Below are 13,542 nucleotides of genomic sequence, written 5' to 3'. Positions count from 1 at the left end.
AGCAGTCTGTATGGATTTGCTGTGGGAAAAAGTTCAAATTTCCACTGATAATTTAACATTTTCAGACATTACTGCTATTGTTTTTTTCAGATAACTATCACTTACATTACATTTACTTTGCCCTTACATCCATTTATACCACTGGACATAAACTGAAGTGATGCAGGTTAAGTACCTTGCTCAAGGCTAAAATGCCAGTGTCCTCCCTGGGGATCGAACCTGTCCCTTACCCATTATACTACTGCTGCCACTTAAGGGTGGAGTATAATCATTTTGAGTGGCGAAGACGGTAACCCCCCATCACCACATCCCTGTGCTGATGTGTAGACTGCATTTTCCCTTTGGTTTCCATCGCTCTCAGTTGATTGACCGGTGATTTCGCTGAAGCTTTTAAGCTTAATTTGATTGAAAAGCACAGGGAAAGAGAAAAATTACCCATGAGCTGGCTCTTAAATAAAAAGTAAATGGCATTCACACACAACAAGCAGAGAGCACATAATAAGTATTACTGGAGAGAAGAAAAAAAACCAGCTTCATCTTTAACTGCGGTGATCTCATTCTCCACCACGTTTGCAGCATGATTCCTGCGATCGCTCATTGCATGCAATGATGAGTTCAGTTTTATTTCTAAAATACACGGAGGGAAAAAAAACCTAAGTTTGCTTTTGAATTTCTTCCGCTGGGGGAGGGGAGGGGTGTTAGTTGTGTAACCCTTTTGGTTGCATAAGTATTTGCTGACGTAGCTTATAGGTTCTTGAATACATACTCACCCCCACCCCCCCACCCGCCACCCCCATTACGCTCGGTGAAATGATCAGGTGGTTACAGTGTCTATGAAAGCATGGAAAACGCAGCTTTTTAAAATGGGAAAATCAATAAAATCCGAGGGCTTCCTTTCTATCTTTGCCAGGGCTGTTCTGGTCCCTCTAATGACCCACATCAAAGGAGAACCGATTGATCTTTCACAAAGACGAGAATTTCATTGGGAGTCTACGGTGCCCGTTCCAACGAATATGGATGCCCAATATCATCCTTTGAAGGCCCTTTCGCTTTCTCCACTCTGATTGGTCAAAAGAATAAAAGCGCTGATTTTCGATGCGCTCTGATGCCGCGCGTGATTGGGCGTTGGAGGACAGCGAGAAGCACTGTGGGCTCAGAGTCGCACACTCCAGGGCCAAAAGTGTGTGGACACCTGACCTCCAACATCTCATCCAGAATTATGGGCATTAGTATGGAGTTGGTCCACCCTTTGCTGCTGTAACAACCTCCGCTCTTCTGGGAAGGCTTTATACCAGATGTTGGAGCATTGCTGCAGGGATTTGCTTCCATTCAGCCAGAAGAGCATTAGTGAGGTCAGGCACTGATTGGGCGATTAGACCCGGCTCGCAGTTGGCTTTCCAATGAATCCCAAAGGTGTTGGATGGGGTTGAGGTCAGGGCTCTGTGCAGGCCAGTCAAGTTCTTCCACACCGATCTTAGACAAAACCACTTCTAAACAGACTTCACTGTGTGCCCAGACTTCACTGTCATACTGAAACAGGAAAGGGCCTTCCCCAAACTGTAGGGGAAGCACAGAATTGTCTAGAATGTTGCATTCCCTGGAACTAAGGAGCCTAGCCCAAACCATGAAAAACAGCGCAGACCAAGGGGTGTCCGGGTCATATTGTGTATGTGCCTGTGTGAGCAGTCTAACTCAGATTATCTCTGCGACAGCAGGGCGATGGCTCTCTGTGGGTATTCAGCACAGGCGACTCAAACTGTTCAATGAAAATGGGACGAGCAACAGGAGAAAAGAAGGAACTAATGAACAATTAATGAAGTACATTTCATTTTCACGGGAAGATTGTGCGGTGTGGAATTAACCAGCGCTGTTTGGGGTCCAAGGGAGCACCTGGAGAACAGACAGCATGGCTCTTCCAAAGAGGATCTTGGGTTTTTGAGATGCAATTGTCTTTTAAAACTTTAAATTTGGATTTAAACTAAAAACTCGTTTTAATTTACAGCTAAATAAAAGGCTGAGATTAGCCTCGTGATGTTTCTAATTTCCAATGTATTTCATTTGATGAATTTAATTCTATGTCTTCATTTATATAATTACCCCTTATTGGTCCTCATAATATCTCTGCTTTAAAAGGCATAAACATTCTACTTTAAAATAATCGGTTTATTTTCCATATTGCAAAACATTATTTTCATGAGCATTTTACTTCGTGGCAGCGATCACCTGGAAGCGCTCAAGCCAGAGTCCTTAGTCATGACTCAGCCATTTTAGGCCACACGTGTAATCAGCCAATCCATCCCTGTCCCCTCCATGTCTGATTTAGGAAAGACTGCATCTGTCTTGTAAGCTCTTTCTCTCTCTCTCTCTCCCTCTCCCCCTCTGACCCTTTCTCTCTCTCTCTCTCTCTCTCCCTCCCTCACTATACAGGTTTACATATGTGTGTGTGTGGACGTGTGCATACGTGTGTGAGCGTGTGCTTTTGTGTGTGCGTGCGTTTATGTGTGTATGTCTGTGTGAGCATGTGTGTTTGTGTGTGCGCATATGTGCGTGTAAATGTTTTTTTTTTCTTTTTCCTTTCATATCGTAAAAATCCTGCTGTAATGAATCGTTTGTGTATTATTGAGCAGCCTGGCCTGTTTCTCTGGTCTCTGTCTGTGCTGGTTAATGCATCCGTGCTCATCGTAGCGCCCATGTTAGCCTCAGAGTCCCTCAAAGATTTGTGCCGTGATAAGATGCAAAGTGGCATGTTTTCTTTCCTTTTAGTGAACTGCAGTCATTTGCAGTGAGCCCAGCCATATTGCTAATTAAAATGCAATGAATCATGTCAGTGGCACTGTTGGGGGCATTTCCACTGAATGTGCACCTTCTCACAGAGACTGAACTTGGATTGTGGCTCTCCATCTTTCAGCTACAAACGTTCTCCTGGCACTTTTCACTCCATGACAACCCATAAAAAGGTCTTGGCGAAGATGATGACGACCACAGAGCTACAAAAAGCCATGGTTATGTTTTCCATTACCAACAGGAGAGTGCTGTCCCACCCGCTCAGTTCAGACTTGTGCTCGTTGGTGACGTTACACAAATGGGCTGGAATCGTCTGTTTCTCTGCTGTGGCAGATGGCCATCTTTAACAAGCTCCAATTGACCGGTCTCCACCTGTCAATCACCTTGCTGCCTGCGGTCGACTGTGGTTTCAGAGTAACGGGTCTGTAGAGAGGGTCAGTCGCCAAACACGGTGCAGGCGATGCTGATGGTGTTGCCATAACAACGCATTTAAGGAAGGATGGCTGCTTCCCCCCCCCCCCGCATTCTCATCCTGAGCCCAAAGTGAATATGTTTGATATTTTGCATCCCTTCATAAACCAGACTGAAGATGAGATTAGGACTCACCAGACTTTAGATTATTCAGGTCGGTCCAGATGAATAAACCAAACAAACAAAAAAAATATATTAAGAGCTGCAGACTGCAGTGAGTTGGAATTTCAGTGGTTTTTTGAGTGCTTTTTGAATGGCAAATCCTTGGATAACAAGTACAGTGAGAGATTAGAATGGATCAAAGTGAAGATTAAATGGAGGGATGGCAAACACTATTGATTCACCTGATTAACAAGAAACCTGCTCAAGTGGCATGAGCCGAGCCATTTGAGCTGTGTGCAGTAGGTAGTGCAGTATATGTGTGTGTGTGTGTGTATATATATATATATATACAGCCTGTGGAACGCCCGCCTGAGTGTGCTGTTGAATTGAGCGGAATGGGGGCAGAAAGAGGACAGAAACCGGAGGCGACGGGCACTAATGAAGAGAGCTTTGCGGGAAGTCCGAGTAGTGTCTCTCTCTCTCTCTCTCTCTCTCTCTTCCTCCCCTCCCTCCCTCTCTCTCTCTCCCTCCCTCCCTCCCTCTCTCTCTCTCTCTCCTCCTTCCTCTCTCCCTCCTTCTCTCTCTCTCCTCTCTCTCTCTCTCTCTGGCTCTCTCTCTCTCTCTCTCTCTCTCTCCTCCCCTCTCTCTCCTCTCTCCTCTCTCTCTCTCCGCCTCTCACACCTTCTCTCTCTCTCTCTCTCTCCTCCCCTCCCTCCTCTCCTCTCTCTCTCTCTCTCTCTCTCTCTCTCTCCCTCCTCCTCCTCTCTCTCTCGCTCATGGCTCAGTGGGGAACACATCGTCCATCTGGACGACTCCCACCGCCCTCGAATCTCAGCGAGCGTCGTTAGACAGAGCTGTCTGGCCCCCAGACGATGCGCAGCGGGGGGGCAGAGGGGTGGGGGGGCAGGGGGACGGGGGGCCGGGGGGGAGGCGCGGGGGGGGAGGTGAAACGCAGCGTTAAATGCAAAACGCACGCGGGACCGTCCTGGAGAGACGCGAGCGCCGGTCTGTTTCACTACAGAGCCCCGCCTCCCTCTCCCACAATGCCCCTGGGGCTCAGAGAGATTCCTCCATGCCCCCACGCGCACAGGAAAAGGCCTCTCACCGTTACTGTACATATTCATTCTGCCTCCCCCTGACAGCCGAGTGGTGGGGGGACGTGGGGACGTGGGGACGTGGGGGGGGGAATACAGCATGGAGCTTCAGCACCCTCCTGTAGTCACGTCTGTCCTGCAGGATGTCTTCCCTGATAGGTGGGGAGGCCGTGGTACCTGATGCCCTCCTACGCAGTCAGGTGTGCAGCGGTGTCAGAAACCAGCCAGCAACACGGAGAGCCAGAGAGAGAATCACACCACTTCTCAAAGAAAAGAACAAACCCCCCCTCCCCCCCCTTCTTTCCATCACCCTGTCACTTTGGAAATTCTAACTTTTGTCACTTTTGGGTTAGAATTGTGGAAAAGAAACAGGCTAAATTCAGTCCTAACCCCATAGAAAAGGAGCAGGTAAATCCAGGATTGCCTCCTGTTTATTTCAGACCCAAAAGAAGGACAGAATTCATGAACAGTATTCAGTAACAAACAGTCCGAGCACAGAAACCAGTTCCTACTGATCCAGCCTGTGTCCAGGGGCTTGAAGCGATGCCCGACTCTGTTCATTAATGAAGACGGGAAATAATGCACCACACGCTACTTCTCTCCTCTCCATGTGGTTTGTGCCTCTTTAGCTCCTGAGCAACCTGTGCAAATCCACCATTTTACCTGCTCCAGTTCATCCAGCCCCCTCGTTCTTCTCTTAGGCCATGTGCCACGAAAATGCATCACAGCTGAGACATTTTTCGTTGTTGTTGTCTCGGCTGTTTGTTCGTTTTATTTGAATTCCTGTCCAACGTCATGAGTTTCTGGCCTGCTGGGATGTGCAGTGTTGTGGAAGAATAAAAAAAAACGATCTAAAAAAAAATCTATTTTTCAGTCCTAAATTTTAAGGACAAAGTGCAGATTGAAATGAGGCCTGTTCCATTAGATGACTTGAATATATTTCAATTTTTATTGCTAAATTAGCATTTTTCAAGGTGAATGATACATTCATTTTGCAAAGTTATAACTTTTGTCCTGAGCGCCAAGAGACAGAGGATCAACGTTAAATTTCATTTTCTTGGCCCAATTTATTCCAAGCACACTATGAATCATTATTAGCTTTGTGTAACAGATTCAAGTGTCACACTTTTTTAGTGTAAATTTAAAAAAAACGAGTTCAGCAATTTCTAAAAATATAATTTATGAATGTGAAATACGACAACAAACAAAGGCAGTAATGACACTCAGAGTTAAGGGAAAATTCTTGGGTCAGCAGCACCTCACAGGTTGAAGTGTGCAGCAATTAGATTGATCTCTTGTTCACAATTAAAAACCAAGTGCATTATGGGTAGATTTAATCTGGATTTAATCGCTCTTAGGGTAGTCTCAGAGAGGAGGTTTTAGGAGCTCAACGTTCACTGTTCTTCATAAGAAATATTTCGTCTTTTGATGATTAAGAATCACAAGGCTTGTAGTAAACTACGGGGGATACAATTCAGTGTTTTTGATCAGTTAAACATTATGCCTCAAACGTGAATATTGCAATATTTAATATCATACTTCTCCATACACAGTGCATGTACACACTGATATTATTCAAAGCATTTTGCTTTATATATCCTGGGATGCATAACAAATAGACTGTGAACCTCAATCAGTTTCTCGGTTGTTTCAGTTTCTTCAGTCTCTTTGCTGTCAAAACAAAACACTGAGATCAGCACAGCTGAAAATTAATGTGGAAAAAGCCAGTTACATACCCCTGCTCAAACTGCCTCACACCATGACACGCATTAGCTCAACAGAGACGTTTTCATGAATACATGCAGAACGCACCTTGTCCAGGTGATGAAGTACTTTTTATTTGCCCAAAAACTCAAATGCAGAGTCACACCTGGGATTTGAGCCTGCAGCCTCCTGGGTGCAAGAACATTAACCCAAAGCTTGCGACAAAAACGGCAAATGTGCTGTGGAACTGTGTGGGGCTAAGCCTTCTGAATGCAGGGAAGGCACAGTGAAATTCATTACTGTGTGGGGCTAAGCCTTCTGAATGCAGGGAGTGTGCACTTAAATTCATTACTGTGTGGGGCTAAGCCTTCTGAATGCAGGGAGGGCACAGTGAAATTCATTACTGTGTGGGGCTAAGCCTTCTGAATGCAGGGAGTGTGCAGTTAAATTCATTACTGTGTGGGGCTAAGCCTTCTGAATGCAGGGAGTGCGCAGTTAAATTCATTACTGTGTGGGGCTAAGCCTTCTGAATGCAGGGAGTGTGCAGTTAAATTCATTACTGTGTGGGGCTAGGCCATGTAAATGCAGGGAGGGCAGTTAAATTCATTACTGTGTGGGGCTAGGCCATGTAAATGCAGGGAGGGCAGTTAAATTCATTACTGTGTGGGGCTAGGCCATGTAAATGCAGGGAGGGCAGTTAAATTCATTACTGTGTGGGGCTAGGCCATGTAAATGCAGGGAGTGTTCAGTGAAATTCATTACTGATTGAAGACGTCTGGGTTTTGCGGACAGTGAGTCAACACCGAGTCTGCAGTTAAAAATATTTTTAATTAGGATCATAAGGTGTACTCACCTGTATCCATTTAGAGTTCCGGAAGGAAAGTGTGTCCTGACAGAATGATAAATGTTATGGTGGTGATGTGGGAGGACTTCCACTGAGTGAGAAGTGGATGTGACGGACAGATGCACCCACAGAGGGGGGGGTGGGGGGCTGGGGGGCTGGGGGGAGGAAGGGAGGGGGGCTGGGGGGCTGGGGGGGGGGGGGCAGGGTGGAAGCCCCTAAACCCGCATGTTTAATGCCACTCCAGACATATGCTTCAACCTTAGCTGACAGCGCACGCCCATGTTCAGCCATTAGGCATTCACCACGAGGGATCTGGGGCTGCTTGTCATTCTCTCTGAGTGAACGTCATGGAGATAATTCACCTTCGCCGTAACAGATCAAGGAAGAGCCAGTGTGCTTGGATAGCTGTGTGTGTGTGTCTGAGAGAGGGAGGGAGTGAGTGAGTGTGTGTGTGTGTGTGTGTGTGTGTGTGCGTGTGTCTGAGAGAGAAAGAGCATGCATGTGTGTGAGCATGCTCATATGTGTCTGTGTGTGTGCGTGCGTATGTGTTTGAGTGTGGTGGTAAGTGAGTATGTATTTTCCAAATTCATCCTTTGCTTATATAGCAGATGTGTTAAATATTAGATTGCATTTCTGTTGTGTTATATGTAAGACTTTGAGGGGTGAAGTATGACATGTTGACAGTAGCACAAAAAGGAGCATAATGAAAAGACTGCATCAGTAAGCCAGGCATGGTGCTCTGACGGACAGGTCCCACTGCAGGAATATTAATGCTTTGGGACATTTGCAGTCCTTAAACAAAGGTTCTTCATCCAGCGCTGATTATGTTAATAAGCTAGCGGGCCGGTGGTAGATTTCTTATCAACATGCCAATAGAGCCAATGTTTTTGCATCCCCTTGTTCTGCCTGTGGCACGTAACCTGAAGACATCACGGAGATCAAAGCAAGGTTATGATCAGTCAGCCAGCCGGGTCTGCTCCCTCTGGAGCTCCGAACAGGAGAACGCTGCTCGCTGATCTGCTGGTACTCTTTCACTTGTTAAACTTTCATCCTGCTTTAAATAACACCGAGTCGAGATCAAGGAAGGGAGAATTAGCAGTGCAATCATACCCCGCCATGGTGTGCTCTGGCATTTTTATCCAAATGCCATTGAAAATGTATGACAGATTTAAAAAAAAAAAAAAAAAAGACTCATCTTCTTCCGCTCTGTCTCTGGAAATAAATACGCACTCATTTTTTCATTTGTCTTCAGTCAAAATTTTTAAAAGGCTGTCCTGGTATGGATCCAGTTTCTTGACACGTTGCCCAGACTTGCAGGTTTAATGATCCAACACAGAGCCTCAAATAAAGTGGTATCCCTTGGGTGGGTGACAGGCTTCTGATTTCTGTAGAAAATGAGGTAGCTGTTTTTACACTAGTTTTTTTTTTCTTTTTTTTTTTTTTCTTCCTCCAACTGGAATGAGGAAACAAAATGAGAACCCAGTGTATTTAAAAGGTTATCTGGGTGCTCTTTAAGGCTGTCAGTCTGGCTCTTTTTGTTTTGTCCTGTGTGCCTCCCCTCGTAGATGAACACATTAAAATGCCCCCTTTGTCAGAGCCCTCTCATTTTTTGCCAGTCTGCTGAGCAGGCCGCCGGTAATTATCCAATGCCAAACATTGGTTTCTGCACGCAGAAAATGCGTGTAATTGTCCGTTTATTATGTTCGCCATTTCAAACAGGTCGTGCGAGGAGCTGACAGTCCTTTCGCTTTTATTGTGCATTTGCTATTGCAGATGGCTAATTGGGGACACTGGCCCATTTTAGATAATCTGGTGCAATAACACTCACATGCTCTCCAGAAAAATGTCAACTGCAGATGTCACTGCCCATCACAACTACAAGTATAAAAATAGCAACAACAATAATAATAATAATAATAATAATAATAATAATAATAATAACAATGGGCTGTTATTATTATTATTAGTCATAGTATTAGTAGTAGTAATCATAGGATTATTATTATTATATAATAATTAATATATATAATTAATATTATTATTATTATTATTATTATTATTATATTGTGGTTGTGATAGCTGGCGCCAGCTGATGACTCAGAGCTCATTGCATTGTGTGAGGGTAGGCTCTCACTGCTGTGAGCTCACTGAAGTGACTCACCTGAGTATACCTGGGCCAGCTGTTTAAGGGCACGCGAGGCCCACTCTCCCTGCACAGGAAAGGCGGGAAACGTGTCGAATTGCGTTTATAAATCTGCCGCGTAGGGCCATGTGTGCTGCCTCAGACTCGCACCTGCAATTACAGGCTCCCTGCTCCTTATTTATGTTTTTACGCAGTGTCTATCCTCCGTTGTACATCCGTGCATGTATAATTTTACGCATAACTTTTCTAAGAAAGGTTATTCGTTGTTCACATTTTTTGAAGAATAAATTGTTAACAGCTAATAATCTTTCATTTAAAAATTAAGAATTATCTCCAATATCCAAAAAACTAATACATAAATAAATAAATAAACCATAGCAATAAAGGAAGTATATCAATATTATTGCAGCTTTATTTTGTTATTGCTTTTGTTGGATATAGGGGTAATTCTTTTTTATTTTTATTTCTCCATACAGTCCAAGTTGTGTTGTATCTGTTAAAAAGGCCATTGTGACTCTGCAGCGCATCCAGGGGACCTTGCTCGTGCCGCCGGTGCGTGTCTTTCAGGAAGCAGTTGAGACCTCCACCCTTTACTCCATTCGTAGCTGCTGAAACAGCCGAATTGTTGTGAGTTCTTAATCGCCTTTAATTATACGCGTTTAACATATTTTGAGGGATGATTTAGCCCAATAAGGCCATATTTGTTAAGAAACTGCTCTGCTATGCGTGTTATGAATAATGGATGTACCACACGCTCATCCTGGGACTTCTCATCAGTCGTCTCTCAGACAGTTTCCCCTCTCATTGCTGAGATGTGCGATGAGGAAAATGATTCCTTTTAAATAATAATAATAATGTATTAATCATAGAATGACCCGCTAAAATATCGCGGTTGTGAATGCTGTGCATTCAGACATCTGGCCCCCGAAACCAAACCATCTGCGGGAAAAGGCGGAGTTAAAAGACAAAGCAAACTTGAATTAACCAAAGTCTGCACTGAGGAAAGCCAATTAATTTAGGCTGAAGCAAAGTGAGGAAGTGCTAAACACATGTTTCCTGCGACCTTAATTTATCAAGAGATTATCCGAAACAAAAACAAGCAGCGTACCAAGGAGGCCTGGGGGCCCGAGTTTGGGGATCCCTGACCTGTTAAGCGGCGCCTCGCGGTGAATGCGCGCCTTGTTCTTTTCCGTGAGCCGCAGAACCGCAGCCACCGGCTCCGGGGTGGCCGTCGGGTTAGGGACTGTACAAGAAAAGAAGCCGGTAGGTGGCAGTCGAGCCTCGTCCGCTGGAAGATGTTAACGAGCCGAATGCCGCACAAATACACACACAAATAGACCCTGTCCCCGATCCCCTTTCTCCGTATGGCTTCAAGTGATAATGCAATTGACCAATCAGTGGTAAGACGATGGGAGGTAATTGGGTAATTGTATTTTACTCATCAGAGAAGCAAGTAGGAAAGGGTGCTATGGGAGAATTCGAGGAGACCAACAAGAGAATTGCACATGCTCACGCTAAACAGAGAGACGGTCGATACGTCGAGGGGGAGAGAGGGAGTATTTTCTGCTTAAACTGCAACCTGCGAACCTCCGGCAACAGCACTAGTCGCCTCGGACGCAGCAGTGGATTACAAAACGCCGTGGTCTGAGCGAGGTAGCCGATGTGTAGAGACGGAGGGAATTGCCATCTCTCCAGCATCGTGCGCTGAGCGCGATTACGTCTCCCCTTTTTATTACCTCTGTTTTTTCCGGACTTGCGGTATGTATCGGTGCGTTGAATGATGTAAATGCAGACGCAGTGAGGTTTCTTAGATAACGAGCACCGTTCTGAAGATTCTGTGAATGCGTACGGTCTGTTAAGCAGCTCTGTTCGCATTGATAACAGTCTTAGCAGCCGCAGCGTTCTACGGCCATCAGGAACAGGGACACTATCAACTTGTGGATTTTCGTGAAATATCCTCCTCTGTCATCTCCGTGGATTGCTTGAACATGGGGTCTACGAGATGCCACTAAAATGCTAAAGACGATAATTCCATACGAGTTAGAGAGCATTTTGGGGGGTATATCTGTCGAATGTGACCCTTGATGGATGTTTCTCGCGACGCTTTGATACGTCTTGGGACAGAAACCGTGGAACTATAAATGTGACACGTACCGTCTTGCGGTTTATCTGATGATTAGCTAATCAGTGATAGGGGAAAGGGGGGCATATTTCAATACCGTGAATAAAACCTAGTACATATTCTTAGCAGCTTGGCAGAATAAATGTGCAATGTCAGTCCTATTTTTAGAGAGGTGCCAGGATTCCTTAGCTAAACGCTTTAAACGATTGCGGAGCATATCCAGAAAATGCAATATTTTGTAGGTTGAAGATTTGCCCGACGCCAATGTGTTCCCCGTTGGATCCGTACTGAGAATTTAGACGATGACACGCGCAGCAACATTTCGAGGCATAAGGAGGGATTCGAATCTGGGAATCCGCACTAGGCTGTGAGGAGAAATCTAATCAGATTCCGCGCGGTCGGAGAGCCGCGAGGAAAACGGGGAGAAAAGTTGCGTCGAAAAGCAGCCGGAAAGGAACGGAAAACCCGGCGGACTTTGGCAAAGGCTACGAGGATGGTGTGCGGAAGACTATGACGGGGGTTCGGAAAGCGTCCAGATTCGGATTTGGTTGGTGTGAGACCTGGCCGAGATCTGAAGAGACCCACTGTGAAAGCCTATTTGAATGAGGGAAAAAATAAAGTACGAAGCCGCGCGCTGGCGAGAATAAGGATGCGTTTTCGACGAAACGGTCTCTGACTCCAGATCGGATAAATAAAAAAAAAAAGCAACCGGTGCATCTCGGCCGGGTTTTGCCCCGTCCAAATTCCAGTGTAAAGGAAGCGCTTGTGGGCGTCAAGCATTTTTACCCTTCTTCTTCTCCACAGTTTTGCAGTGTAAATGAAGAGTGGATAAAATGGCACGTGCTTTAACATTCGCGCTGTAAAAAAAATAATAAAATAAAAAAGAAGAAAGAAAAACAAAAAAACAATTGTGATATATTTTTCCACTTTGCTGGGGATTTTTTGCCTCCATATTTTCACTGTTATTAGGGGGGACCGGATAAACTGTGCCCTCTTCAGAATCTATTCCCTCGGATCCTGATAAAGTGCTTGAAAGGTGCGGATGGATTTTCGTTGCAGTTGTCGCGGGGAGGTTTGCTCAAGCTGAGACGGCGATTTTTTCCCCTCTGATTTCTTGCAGCGACCAAACATCTTAGAGGATAATAAGTGAGTGCCTTTATCGATTCATCAACCATTTTCACATATCGAGTTCCACCGCCACCTTTATTAAAACGGTGAGCTGTGGTTTACGAATTGCATTTCAAATCGCCGTACGGCAGTGTGCGTTGCCCTGCATTTATGTTCCAGTCTTAGCAACCAAAATCACTAAAATGCTGCACGGTGCCGTTGTCCTTGCGCATATATGGGTCTGTATATGTCTGTATGTTAAATGGTTGACTACATGCACATTATGTATTGAATAATTAATTTGTTTTGCTTAGTAACTGTAATATGGGACTGGGAAGTCTGTGTGTTTGTGAGTGTGTGTGAGTGTCTGTAGGGTACGAAAAGGGTGCTTCAGGCGTCGAACGCACGTTAATGGACGCGGGCATCTGCCCCTGTTTTCATCATCTCCGTTGTCAATAACACGATATAACGGCTAAATTCCCGTTTCCGTCATCTTCCGTAGCCTGTACGCAGTCGTTCATAGGCAGTCTGGGTCCGTAGGTAATCGGGAGAGACCGCATTTAACTGTTGCTTCTAATTTTAGGCGAATTCCGCAGAGGGCTTGTCAGGTGCGATAGAGTTCTGTTGTAGCTGCGATACAGTCTGTGCTTTCACTTCTGCTGTGTGACTGGTTGAATGTCTGGTGACTAGCAGCGGAACGGTAGCCAAAGAGGGACGATCAACCGCAAAATTCACAGCGCGTCCCTGTGTTATCGCCCAGTCGAATTGAACAGTGACGGTAATTGAATAAAATGATTAAATGCGAAATACCACGTCCAGTCCACACCGTGGTATTTACGGTGAGCTCGGCGACGAGCTGACGGCGCTTAATAAAGAAGCCTCACTCGCCGTTATAAAACCAAATCGTAACCCTGCTTTTCGAGGCATTGGCGCTGCCAGCAGCCATAACGGTTGTGCAGACCATGTGTGTCTCGTCGTATTCCGTTCCCCGTTCCGCTGGCGTGCTAACCAGGTTTATGTAAAATGGAGTGATGTCATTTGAGATGATTCAGAGGTGGGAGTATAGCTCCTCTATTATTTCTGATCTCGATGGATCCGTTGCGCGAGGGGAGCTGTCCTCGCGCGCGGTGCTGAAACGCTGCCTGTGGTGGCCATAGTATTGACGGAAGAC

General features: G+C 45.4%; 1 protein-coding gene across 2 annotated transcripts in view; it reads left to right on the top strand.

The window, feature by feature from the left end:
• The window catches only part of lrrc4ca (leucine rich repeat containing 4C, genome duplicate a), a 102,008-nt gene that overhangs the window by 19,549 nt on the left and 68,917 nt on the right, over positions 1 to 13,542 (top strand). Inside the window, exon 1 of one of the 2 annotated variants that reach the window (XM_064313022.1) lies at positions 10,310 to 12,410. The exons of the other annotated variant lie outside the window; for it this stretch is intronic. The gene's annotated coding sequence lies outside the window, so the exon portion shown is untranslated. Of the gene's footprint in view, positions 1 to 10,309; positions 12,411 to 13,542 lie in introns of those variants that run through there. 2 annotated transcript variants of the gene reach the window in all.

The sequence above is a fragment of the Anguilla rostrata genome, chromosome 16, assembly GCF_018555375.3.
Source record: "Anguilla rostrata isolate EN2019 chromosome 16, ASM1855537v3, whole genome shotgun sequence".
NCBI classification, from domain to species: domain Eukaryota; kingdom Metazoa; phylum Chordata; class Actinopteri; order Anguilliformes; family Anguillidae; genus Anguilla; species Anguilla rostrata.
The sequence above is the reverse complement of the archived record's forward strand: the minus strand, read 5'-3'. Positions and strand labels throughout refer to the sequence as shown.